Source organism: Erpetoichthys calabaricus, chromosome 7 (assembly GCF_900747795.2).
Source record: "Erpetoichthys calabaricus chromosome 7, fErpCal1.3, whole genome shotgun sequence".
Taxonomy (NCBI): domain Eukaryota; kingdom Metazoa; phylum Chordata; class Cladistia; order Polypteriformes; family Polypteridae; genus Erpetoichthys; species Erpetoichthys calabaricus.
The window spans coordinates 82,982,503-82,996,683 of record NC_041400.2 but is presented as its reverse complement, the minus strand read 5'-3'; the positions used below and the strand labels follow the sequence as shown (position 1 = coordinate 82,996,683).

Genomic DNA, 14,181 nt, shown 5'->3' with positions numbered 1-14,181 from the left:
TATGTATTACATCATTTGGAACAGTTTTACATCAGTATTTTCACGGGGCACTGAGTTATAGTTGAATGTAACTTGAATTTACAATGGTGCGTTTCAAGAGTTGAAAAACACTACAAGTGATAACAAGTGTTACGGTTGGTTAATCTAGTAGAATCTGATCTACACAGTTAAATTCTGTTAGAATCCATCATTTCACATGTGATACAAGTGGTTTCCACACATAGAAGTTAAGGAACATTGAGTAACACTCAACATCAGTTTTGCCCAATGCGTTTCAATGGGGAAAACAAATGAATTTGAGATGTTGATGTGTACCTTGAGTAACACTTAGGAAACCATCCAAAGAGTTATTACCCATTAGAGAACTATGTATTACATCATTTGGAACTGTTTTACATCAGTATTTTCAAGGGGCACTGAGTTATAGTTGAATGTAACTTGAATTCACAATGGGGCGTTTCAAGAGCTGAAAAACACACCAAGTGATAACAAGTGTTAGGGCTGGTTAATCTAGTAGATTCTGATCTACACAGTTAAATTCTGTTAGAATCCATCATTTCACATGTGATACAAGTGGTTTCCACACATAGCAGTTAAGGAACATTGAGTAACAATCAACATCAGTTTTGCCCAATGCGTTTCAATGGGGAAAACAAGTGAATTTGAGTTGTTGATGTGTACCTTGAGTAACACTTCGGAAACCATCCAAACAGTTATTACCCATTAGAGAACTATGTATTACATCATTTGGAACAGTTTTACATCAGTATTTTCATGGGGCACTGAGTTATAGTTGAATGTAACTTGACTTCACAATGGCGCGTTTCAAGAGCTGAAAAACACTCCAAGTGATAACACGTGTTACTGCTGGTTAATGTAGTAAAATCTAGTGAAATTCTGTTAGAATCCATCATTTCACATGTGATACAAGTGGTTTCCACACATCGACGTTAAGGAACATTGAGTAACACTCAACTTCAGTTTCTCCCAAAGCTTTTCAAAGGGGAAAACAAGTGAATTTGAGATGTTGATGTGTACCTTGACTAACACTTAGGAAACCATCCAAACAGTTCTTACCCATTCGGGAACTATGTATTACATCACTTAGAACAGTTTTACATCAGTATTTTCACGGGGCACTGAGTTATAGTTGAATGTAACATGAATTCACAATGGCGCGTTTCAAGAGCTGAAAAAACACTCCAAATGATAAGATGTGTTACGGCTGGTTAATCAAGTAGAATCTAATCTACACAGTTAATATCTGTTAAAATCCATCATTGCACATGTGATACATGTGGTTTCCACACATAGAACTTAAGGAACATTGAGTAACACTCAACTTCAGTTTCTCCCAATGTGTTTCAATGGGGAAAACAACTGAATTTGAGATGTTGATGTGTACCTTGAGTAACACTTAGGAAACCATCCAAACAGTTCTTACTCATTACGGAACTATGTATTACATCATTTAGAACAGTTTTACATCAGTATTTTCACAGGGCACTGAGTTATAGTTGAATGTAACATGAATTCACAATGGCGTGTTTCAGGACCTGAAAAACACTCCAAATGATAAGACGTGTTCTGGCTGGTTAATGTAGTAGAATCTGATCTACACAGTTAAATTCTGTTAGAATCCATCATTTCGCAAGTGATACAAGTGGTTTCCACACATAGAAGTTAAGGAACATTGAGTAACACTCAACCTCATTTTCGCCCAATGCGTTTCAATGGGGTAAACAAGTGAATTTGAGATGTTGATGTGTACCTTGACTAACACTTAGGAAACCATCCAAAGAGTTCTTACCCATTAGGGAACTATGTATTACATCATTTAGAACAGTTTTACATCAGTATTTTCACGGGGGCTCTGAGTTATAGTTGAATGTAACTTGAATTCACAATGGCGCGTTTCAAGAGCTGAAAAACACTCCAAGTGATAAGAAGTGTTAGGGATGGTTAATCTAGTAGAATCTGATCTACACAGTTAAATTCTGTTAGAATCCATCATTTCACATGTGATACAAGTGGTTTCCACACATAGAAGTTAAGGAACATTGAGTAACACTCAACTTCAGTTTTCCCAATGCGTTTCAATGGGGAAAACAAGTGAATTTGAGATGTTGATGTGTACCTTGAGTAACACTTAGGAAACCATCCAAACAGTTATTACCCATTAGGAAACTATGTATTACATCATTTAGAACAGTTTTACATCAGTATTTTCACGGGGGCTCTGAGTTATAGTTGAATGTAACTTGAATTCACAATGGCGCGTTTCAAGAGCTGAAAAACACTCCAAGTGATAAGAAGTGTTACGGCTGGTTAATCTAGTGGAATCTAATCTACACAGTTAAATTCTGTTAGAATCCATCATTTCACATGTGATACATGTGGTTTCCACACATAGAAGTTAAGGAACATTGAGTAACACTCAACTTCAGTTTCGCCCAATGCGTTTCAATGGGGAAAACAAGTGAATTTGAGATGTTGATGTGTACCTTGAGTAACACTTAGGAAACCATCCAAACAGTTATTACCCATTAGGGAACTATGTATTACATCATTTAGAACAGTTTTACATCAGTATTTTCACGGGGGCTCTGAGTTATAGTTGAATGTAACTTGAATTCACAATGGCGCGTTTCAAGAGCTGAAAAACACTCCAAATGATAAGAAGTGTTACGGATGGTTAATCTAGTAGAATCTGATCTACACAGTTAAATTCTGTTAGAATCCATCATTTCACATGTGATACAAGTGGTTTCCACACATAGAAGTTAAGGAACATTGAGTAACACTCAACTTCAGTTTCGCCCAATGCGTTTCAATGGGGAAAACAAATGAATTTGAGATGTTGATGTGTACCTTGGTAACACTTAGGAAACCATCCAAACAGTTATTACCCATTAGAGAACTATGTATTACATCATTTTGAACAGTTTTACATCAGTATTTTCAAGGGGCACTGAGTTATAGTTGAATGTAACTTGAATTCACAATGGCGCGTTTCAAGAGCTGAAAAACACACCAAGTGATAACAAGTGTTACGGCTGGTTAATCTAGTAGATTCTGATCTACACAGTTAAATTCTGTTAGAATCCATCATTTCACATGTGATACAAGTGGTTTCCACACATAGAAGTTAAGGAACATTGAGTAACACTCAACATCAGTTTCGCCCAATGCGTTTCAATGGGTAAAACAAGTGAATTTGAGATGTTGATGTGTACCTTGAGTAACATTTAGGAAACCATCCAAACAGTTATTACCCATTAGAGAACTATGTATTACATCATTTAGAACAGTTTTACATCAGTATTTTCACGGGGCACTGAGTTATAGTTGAATGTAACTTGAATTCACAATGGCGCGTTTCAAGAGCTGAAAATCACTCCAAGTGATAACAAGTGTTACTGCTGGTTAATGTAGTAGAATCTGATCTACACAGTGAAATTCTGTTAGAATCCATCATTTCACATGTGATACAAGTGGTTTCCACACATAGACGTTAAGGAACATTGAGTAACAATCAACATCAGTTTTCCCAATGCGTTTCAATGGGGAAAACAAGTGAATTTGAGATGTTGATGTGTACCTTGAGTAACACTTAGGAAACCATCCAAACAGTTATTACCCATTAGAGAACTATGTATTACATCATTTGAACAGTTTTACATCAGTATTTTCAGTGGGCACTGAGTTATATTTGAATGTAACTTGAATTCACAATGGCGCGTTTCAAGAGCTGAAAAACACTCCAAATGATAACATGTGTTACGGCTGGTTAATCTAGTAGAATCTGATCTACACAGTTAAATATTTGTTAGAATCCATCATTTCACATGTGATACATGTGGTTTCCACACATAGAACTTAAGGAACATTGAGTAACACTCAACTTCAGTTTCTCCCAATGTGTTTCAATGGGGAAAACAAGTGAATTTGAGATGTTCATGTGTACCTTGAGTAACACTTCGGAAACCATCCAATCAGTTATTACCCATTAGGGAACTATGTATTACACCATTTTATATCTGTTTTACATCAGTATTTTCAAGGGGCACTGAGTTAAAGTTGAATTTAACTTGAATTCACAATGGCGCGTTTCAAGAGCTGAAAAACACACCAAATGATAAGAAGTGTTACGGATGGTTAATCTAGTAGATTCTGATCTACACAGTTAAATTCTGTTAGAATCCATCTTTGCACATGTCATATAAGTGGTTTCCACACATAGAACTTAAGGAACATTGAGTAACACTCAACTTCAGTTTCTCCCAATGCGTTTCAATGGGGAAAACAAGTGAATTTGAGATGTTCATGTGTACCTTGAGTAAGACTTCGGAAACCATCCAAACAGTTCTTACCCATTAGGGAACTATGTATTACATCATTTAGAACAGTTTTACCTCAGTATTTTCACGAGGCACTGAGTTATAGTTGAATGTAACTTGAATTCACAATGGCGCCTTTCAAGAGCTGAAAAACACTCCAAGTGATAAGACGTGTTACTGCTGGTTAATCTAGTAGAATCTGATCTACACAGTTAAATACTGTTAGAATCCATCATTTCACATGTGATACAAGTGGTTTCCACACATCGAAGTTAAGGAACATTGAGTAACACTCAACTTCAGTTTCTCCCAATGCGTTTCAATGGGGAAAACAAGTGAATTTGAGATGTTGATGTGTACCTTGACTAACACTTAGGAAACCATCCAAACAGTTCTTACCCATTAGGGAACTATGTATTGTTATTATTACATCATTTAGAACAGTTTTACATCAGTATTTTCACGGGGCACTGAGTTATAGTTGAATGTAACATGAATTCACAATGGCGCGTTTCAAGAGCTGAAAAACACTCCAAAAGATAAGACGTGTTACTGCTGGTTAATGTAGTAAAATCTAGTGAAATTCTGTTAGAATCCATCATTTCACATGTGATACAAGTGGTTTCCACACATTGACGTTAAGGAACATTGAGTAACACTCAACTTCAGTTTCTCCCAAAGCTTTTCAAAGGGGAAAACAAGTGAATTTGAGATGTTGATGTGTACCTTGACTAACACTTAGGAAACCATCCAAACAGTTCTTACCCATTAGGGAACTATGTATTACATCATTTAGAACAGTTTTACATCAGTATTTTCACGGGGCACTGAGTTATAGTTTAATGTAACATGAATTCACAATGGCGCGTTTCAAGAGCTGAAAAACACTCCAAATGATAAGATGTGTTACGGCTGGTTAATCAAGTAGAATTTAATCTACACAGTTAATATCTGTTAAAATCCATCATTGCACATGTGATACATGTGGTTTCCACACATAGAACTTAAGGAACATTGAGTAACACTCAACATCAGTTTTCCCAATGCGTTTCAATGGGGAAAACAAGTGAATTTGAGATGTTGATGTGTACCTTGAGTAACACTTAGGAAACCATCCAAACAGTTATTACCCATTAGAGAACTATGTATTACATCATTTAGAACAGTTTTACATCAGTTTTTTCACGTGGGACTGAGTTATAGTTGAATGTAACTTGAATTCACAATGGCGTGTTTCAAGACCTGAAAAACACTCCAAGTGATAAGAAGTGTTACGGCTGGTTAATCTAGTAGAATCTGATCTACACAGTTAAATTCTGTTAGAATCCATCATTTCGCATGTGATACAAGTGGTTTCCACACATAGAAGTTAAGGAACATTGAGTAACAATCAACATCATTTTCGCCCAATGCGTTTCAATGGGGAAAACAAGTGAATTTGAGATGTTGATGTGTACCTTGAGTAACACTTAGGAAACCATCCAAAGAGTTATTACCATTAGAGAACTATGTATTACATCATTTGGAACAGTTTTACATCAGTATTTTCACGGGGCACTGAGTTATAGTTTAATGTAACTTGAATTCACAATGGCGCGTTTCAAGACCTGAAAAACACTCCAAATGATAAGTCGTGTTCTGGCTGGTTAATGTAGTAAAATCTAGTGAAATTCTGTTAGAATGCATCATTTCACATGTGATACAATTGGTTTCCACACATAGAAGTTAAGGAACATTGAGTAACACTCAACTTCAGTTTCGCCCAATGCGTTTCAATGGGGAAAACAAATGAATTTGAGATTTTGATGTGTACCTTGGTTAACACTTCGGAAACCATCCAATCAGTTATTACCCATTGGGGAACTATGTATTACAGCATTTTATAACTGTTTTACATCAGTATTTTCAAGGGGCACTGAGTTAAAGTTGAATTTAACTTGAATTCACAATGGCGCGTTTCAAGAGCTGAAAAACACACCAAATGATAAGAAGTGTTACGGATGGTTAATCTAGTAGATTCTGACCTACACAGTTAAATTCTGTTAGAATCCATCTTTGCACATGTGATACAAGTGGTTTCCACACATAGCACTTAAGGAACATTGAGTAACACTCAACTTCAGTTTCTCCCAATGCGTTTCAATGGGGAAAACAAGTGAATTTGAGATGTTAATGTGTACCTTGACTAACACTTAGGAAACCATCCAAACAGTTCTTACCCATTATGGAACTATGTATTACATCATTTAGAACAGTTTTACATCACTATTTTCACGGGGCACTGAGTTATAGTTGAATGTAACATGAATTCACAATGGCGCGTTTCAAGAGCTGAAAAACACTCCAAATGATAAGATGTGTTACGGCTGGTTAATCAAGTAGAATCTAATCTACACAGTTAATATCTGTTAAAATCCATCATTGCACATGTGATACAAGTGGTTTCCAAACATAGAACTTAAGGAACATTGAGTAACACTCAACTTCAGTTTCTCCCAATGTGTTTCAAATGGGAAAACAAGTGAATTTGATATGTTGATGTGTACCTTGAGTAACACTTAGGAAACCATCCAAACAGTTCTTACCCATTACGGAACTATATATTACATCATTTAGAACAGTTTTACATCAGTATTTTCACGGGGCACTGAGTTATAGTTGAATGTAACATGAATTCACAATGGCGTGTTTCAGGACCTGAAAAACACTCCAAATGATAAGACGTGTTCTAGCTGGTTAATGTAGTAGAATCTGATCTACACAGTTAAATTCTGTTAGAATCCATCATTTCGCAAGTGATACAAGTGGTTTCCACAAATAGAAGTTAAGGAACATTGAGTAACAATCAACCTCATTTTCGCCCAATGCGTTTCAATGGGGAAAACAAGTGAATTTGAGATGTTGATGTGTACCTTGAGTAACACTTAGGAAACCATCCAAACAGTTCTTACCATTAGGGAACTATATATTACATCATTTAGAGCAGTTTTACATCAGTATTTTCACGGGGCACTGAGTTATAGTTTAATGTAACATGAATTCACAATGGCGCGTTTCAAAACCTGAAAAACACTCCAAATGATAAGTCGTGTTCTGGCTGGTTAATGTAGTAAAATCTAGTGAAATTCTGTTAGAATGCATCATTTCACATGTGATACAAGTGGTTTCCACACATAGAAGTTAAGGAACATTGAGTAACACTCAACTTCAGTTTCTCCCAATGAGTTTCAATGGTAAAAACTAGTGAATTTGAGATGTTAATGTGTACCTTGAGTAAAACTTAGGAATCCATCCAAACAGTTATTACCCATTAGGGAACGATGTATTACATGATTTAGAACAGTTTTACATCAGTATTTTCACGGTACACTGAGTTATAGTTGAATGTAACTTGAATTCACAATGGCGCGTTTCAAGAGCTGAAAAACACTACAAATGATAAGAAGTGTTACGGATGGTTAATCTAGTAGAATCTGATCTACACTGTTAAATTCTGTTAGAATCCATCATTTCACATGTGATACAATTGGTTTCCACACATAGAAGTTAAGGAACATTGAGTAACACTCAACTTCAGTTTCGCCCAATGCGTTTCAATGGGGATAACAAGTGAATTTGAGATGTTGATGTGTACCTTGAGTAACACTTAGGAATCCATCCAAACAGTTATTACCCATTAGGGATGTAATTGCAAGAACGGTATCGCTCAAAGTCAAAAACACGAAAGGCTTCTCCGCACTTAAAGCGCGCTTTTGAAATTAAATGTGACTCTTTACCCCAGAAAGGCGCTGCAGCGGCATCATTACCCTCATCCACAGTCATACTTGAACGCACAGAACTCGATAGTATTCTACAAATGTTACATGAACTTAAAGCTAATGTAGAGAAGCAAGAACAACTCAGAACTAGCGCAAAAATCGACACTGAAAGCTCCAGAAATGATGTGCTAGATGTTTTAGTGCGAAATCAAGCTGAATATCAGAAGAATCAAGCAGAATGTCAGAAAGTAATTACCGAAATGGCTAAATCGTTAACCCAACAAAACAGAGCCACAACTCCAGCACCACGAGGTGACGTACCACATAGACAGGTCCCCTTATTTTCAGGTGACCCACTCGCCTATGCAGATTTCATTAGAGCCTTCGATCACGCTGTAGGTCAAATACTAGAAGACCCACAAGATAAATTAGATTACTTGATTCAATATACAAGAGGTCCAGCTCGAGAAATGATTAATGGTTGTACACGATTGCCACCAGAGGAAGGTTATAAACAGGCTAGAAAGCAACTTGAAAGTTACTATGGAAACCAAGCGTTTGTAATAGATGCCTACATAAGTAAGGCATTGAAATGGCCTCATATAAAACAAGATGATGGAGATGCCTTGAGAGACTATGCAACATTTCTTGATCACTGTATGGACTCTATGACTAAAGCAAGACATAGAGCTGCATTTAATAGCAATGAAAATTTTTGTACTATACTCTCATAACTCCCACGCATGTTACAAATTATGTGGAGTATCAAAAGCTTACGAAATTTAAGAAGAAGAAGAAAGAGATATAGTCAAATCGCTAATGTCAATCTTTTTACATAAACAGGCTAAGATACTTATACATCCTATTTATGGCAGGAAAGATAAAAAGGAAAAGACCGACAAGCTTGGTTCTCCTCAGAAATACAGACATAGATCAGGAAGTATTTTTACCACAAGTATTTCCGATGTCGATGAAAAGGAGGCAAGAGAAACCTTCGTTGAAAGGTCTGTTAATGATAACTGTGCATTTAAGAATCCTTGTGTATTCTGCCACGGTCAGCATATCCTTGCTGAATGTAGTAAAATCAAAGAATTGCCGCACAAAGAACGAATTCACTTCGTTTATGTTTTCGCTGTCTCAAACAGGGGCATCTTGGTAAGAACTGTAAAGAAAGAATGAAATGTCAGACATGTTCTTTTCAGGACCCAGACATTCTGCATATCAAACAGGATTCCGGAGCAACGTCTAAATCTACAGCTAGTGTGGCGACATCTACTGAAAGTGAAACCGAGATTGGAACTTGTAACTTTACTGGGGCCGGAAAAGAATGTGCATTACTAGTAGTTCCTGTTAAGGTAAAATCTAAGAAAGGCGAAAGGTTTGTAGAAACATATGCTTTTATAGACCAAGGCAGTACAGTAACAATTTGCACTGAAAGGCTCCAGAGACAATTAAACCTTCAAGGGAGAAGAACTCAAGCATTTCTCAAAACTATGAATAATTATGATGATGATTCAAAGGTGTTAACTCAAAGTTCTATCTTGTCAGATTTACAAGTCTGTGGTCTCAATGATGATAAATATATTGATTTGCCAAAGGTCTTTACACAGGTCTCCATTCCAGTGGACAGAGAAAATATTCCACTACAAGAAGATATCGATAAGTGGCCATATCTTAAAGAGGTACGTCTAACTCATATTGACTCTGAAGTTGATCTTTTAATAGGAATCAACTACCCAGAAATCTTCAAGCAGTCACGAATTATACCTTGCCAAGGAGGTGGACCCTATGCTATGAAGACTGCACTTGGATGGGTGGTTGGTGGACCATACAAAGAAACAGATGACCTCACAAAACAAAGTGGTAAGATGCCCAAACACTCAATCAATCATGTGTCAATAACAGAGATTGAGGATATGTTGCTGCAACAGCATAACACAGATTTTCCAGAGCGCAGCTGTGAAGAAAAGGAGGAGATGTCACAGGAAGACATCAAGTTCATGCGCATAGCCTCAGAATCTGCGAGTCAGGTAGGTGGCCACTATTGTTTAAATTTACCTCTGAAGGATGAAACACTTATAATTCCAAACAATCGCTGTATTGCTGAACAGCGTGCTTTTGGACTTAAAAGAAAGCTGAGCAAAAATTCAGGTTTCCACGGAGACTGTAAAGCCTTCATGAAAGACATTACAGACAATGGTTACGCTGTCAAGATACCCAAAGAAAGCCTAAATTGCAATGAAGGCAGAGTGTGATACATTCCACATCACGGTGTGTATCATCCAAAGAAAAATAAAATTCGAGTGGTCTTTGACTGCACAGCCACCTATCGGGGGATTTCACTTAATGAACAATTATTAAAAGGCCCCGACCTAACTAACACACTCATTGGCGTCCTTACAAGATTCAGAACGAAGCCAGTAGCTTTAATGGCAGACATTAAGTCAATGTTCTATCAAGTTAAAGTACCAGATAAAGATACTGATCTTTTACATTTTTTATGGTGGCCTGAAGGTAATCTAAGTAAAGACCTTGAAGAATACAAAATGACAGTACATCTTTTTGGTGCTACTTCTTCACCCAGTTGTGCTTCTTATGCTTTGCGTAGAACAGCCGAAGACTCCAGAGATACATTTCCTGAAGAAGCCATTAACACCGTTCTCAATAACTTCTACGTGGATGACTGTTTAAGGTCAGTGACAACAGAGGAACAAGCTATAAAGCTGGCAAAAGACCTCCAAGCTCTATGCCTAAAAGGGGGATTCCATTTGACTAAGTGGGTGAGTAACAACAGAGAAGTTTTATTGTCTATACCAGAAGAAGACAGAGCTCATGAACAAAAGGACTTAGATTTGAGCCACAGTCTCCTTCCCACAGAGCGTGCCCTGGGTGTCCAGTGGTGCGCAGAAATGGACAGTTTCAAATTTTAGATTAAGCTACAAAACAAGCCCGCTACAAGGCGTGGTATTCTGTCTGTTGTTAGCTCAGTTTATGATCCAATTGGTTTTCTAGCACCCGCCTTACTGCCAGCAAAACTTATTTTAAGAAACTTATGCAAAGAGAAATTTGGGTGGGATGAAGAAGTAGAAGTCAAACACATTCAGAAATGGAAAAAATGGATGGATGATTTGCAGTTACTTACAGACTATAAAGTGAACAGATGCTTCAAACCTACCGGGTTTGGAACCATAAAGACAACACAAATGCACCATTTTGCAGATGCTAGTGAAGATGGATATGGCACTGTCACTTACCTTGTCTTAACCAATGAAGAGGGCAAAGAGCATTGTTCATTCCTGATGGGCAAGTCAAGAGGTGCACCATTGAAACAGGTCACAATTCCAAGATTGTTGCTGACAGCAGCCGTTGTGGCAGTTAAAATGGACAAAATGCTTAAAGGTGAGCTTCAAATGCCCTTAGAAGAATCTACATTTTGGACTGACAGCACCACAGTGCTAAAATACATTTCAAATGAAAGCACTCAGTTCAAGACCTTTGTTGCCAACAGAATATCCGTGATCAGATATCATTCACAGCCTTCACAGTGGAAGTATGTCACATCTGCCCTTAACCCGGCTGATCAAGCATCCAGAGGGTTAAGCATAGAAAACTTTCTCAAAAGCACCATATGGTCACAAGGTCCAAGTTTCTTATTGAAGCCCGAAAGGGAGTGGCCAAAAAGACCAGATCAACCAAACGATTCACTCACTGAAGATGATCCAGAAGTTAAAAATTGTACAGTCAACATGACAAAAACAGAAGAAGCAATCGAGCCCATCAACAAATTGATCACCTATTTTTCAGATTGGCATCGCTTGAAGAAAGCAGTGGCCTCAAGTTTAAAGACTTAATGCTGAACTTAAGAAATGAAAGAAAAACGTTTCAATTAGAAGTCAGTCAGACTAAAAGTGATCCAGAAGAACAAAAATCACTCATTGCAAAGTACATGAAAAGGTATAAACTGACTTTAAAAACAAATCCAATTTCTCTAGATGATTTAGTTAAAGCCGAAACGGAGCTTATCTGCCTCAGTCAACAGCAAGAATTTCCAGAAGAATTAAAGGCTTTAAAGAAAAAGACTTGTGTAAAAAAGAACAGTCAAATCTATAAACTTGACCCGATCATACAAGATGGAATACTAAGAGTTGGAGGAAGACTCTGCAAAGGTGCAATGCCCGAAGAAGCTAAACATCCTGCAATTCTACACAAGCATTCACATGTTGCTTCTCTCATATTGCAGCACATTCATAAACGAATTGGACATTGTGGGTGCAACTATGTGCTCGCACAGTTACGCCAGAAATACTGGCTACCTCAAGCAAACTCAGCTTTAAGAAAAATAATTTCAAAGTGCACAACGTGCAGAAGATACAACGCAAAAGTAGGTGAGCAAAAAATGGCAGATTTACCGGAAGATCGCCTAGCACCAAATCAACCACCATTTACAAATGTTGGAGTCGATTATTTCGGCCCCTTCCTAGTCAAAAGAGGAAGAAGCCTAGTTAAGAGGTACGGAGTAATCTTCACATGTTTAACGACCAGAGCTGCACACGTAGAGATTGCACATAGCTTAGACACTGATTCTTGTATCCAAGCCATACTCCGATTTACCGATAGAAGAGGACAAGTTAAAATCATGCGCTCAGACAATGGAACAAATTTTGTAGGAGCAGAAAGGGAGCTACGAGAAGCTATTAAAAAATTGGAACACAAAAAAATCAGCGATGCTATGATGCAAGAACAAATCAAATGGATTTTCAACCCACCATCAGCTTCTCATCAAGGTGCAGTCTGGGAAAGACAAATCAGGAGCATAAGAAAGATTTTAAATTCAACACTAAACCAACAAACACTCGATGATGAAAACCTTCCTACAATGATGTGTAGAGTGGAATCAATACTCAGTAACAGACCCCTTACAAAGACATCAGATGACCCAAATGATTTGGAACCACTTACACCCAATCACTTGTTGTTACTGAAAACAAAACCTGAAATACCACCTGAACTCATTTCAGAAAATGAACCATACCCAAGAAGACGCTGGAAACAAATTCAATACATGGCAGAATTGTTTTGGAAAAGATGGACTAAAGAATATTTACCAGTACTCCAAGAACGTCAAAAATGGCTTGCACCAAGAAGAAATTTTGAACCAGGGGACATTGTTTTAATTGTAGATAAAGCTACACCTCGCAATTCCTGGGTAATGGGTCGAGTCATCAAGACAATGCCAGATGCCAAAGGTGCAGTCAGAAGAGTTTGTGTGCAGACCAAAACCAGCACACTGGACAGACCCGTGAACAAACTGTGCCTACTTCAAGAAACAGCCAAAGTTTGAGAATTTTTAAAATGTTTATTTGCAGTGTTATTTCTAGTGATTTGAAAACAATAGCTAATATAAAGATAATTGGCTCATATTGAAGTAAAGTATAGTAATTGTCTCCGCTCCTGCATAGCCAGTTAGGGGCCGGAAATGTAAGAGCCAATTTTAGAAAGTTAAAGTTTTCTGTTAAACTCATGTTTATGTTTGCTTTATTTGAATAGAATATAATTCCTTCCATAGTCATAGACAATGGTTTAGTCTTTTCCCCCTATAAGTTAGCAAGATATAGAATCTTCTTACTATGACTGAGAAACAGTGAGTTAATAAGCTCCAGTTGTTGTTTAGAACAGGTCCCTGTAAAGAGAGACTTGATACACCCATTTAAGTTTAGAAATGGGATAAGCATACAGTTTTCTGACCGTTTTGAAATGGTTCAGAAATTATAAGTAATTAGTAACGATTTAAGATGTAACAAGATTAAGCTTAGAACTACATTTTTTTTTATTATAATCTTTCTTTTTTTTGCTATTTTTAATTTTCTTTTTTGTGTGAACTGTTTTACTTTCAAACTTAACTAAAATTTCAAAAAACGAAGATATTTTGTCTGTGGAATCATTTCTGCGCATCAGGCTTTTGTTGAATCCCATTTTTTAAGTTTGAGCTGCTGAATTTTGGAAACTTTGGGAAAACGCAGCTACAAACGGCAAAACAGCAAAGAAAGAAAGCAAGCAAGGAAAAGAAACTGAAAATTACCCTA

General features: G+C 37.2%; 1 protein-coding gene across 2 annotated transcripts in view; it reads left to right on the top strand.

Moving 5' to 3' along the window:
• LOC127528851 (uncharacterized) overlaps positions 1-13,582 on the top strand; it is a 676,472-nt gene extending 662,890 nt beyond the window's left edge. For both annotated transcript variants that reach the window (XM_051930150.1, XM_051930149.1), the window contains exon 2: positions 13,505-13,582. The gene's annotated coding sequence lies outside the window, so the exon portion shown is untranslated. The remainder of the gene's footprint in view (positions 1-13,504) is intronic.
• Positions 13,583-14,181: the final 599 nt, after the last annotated feature.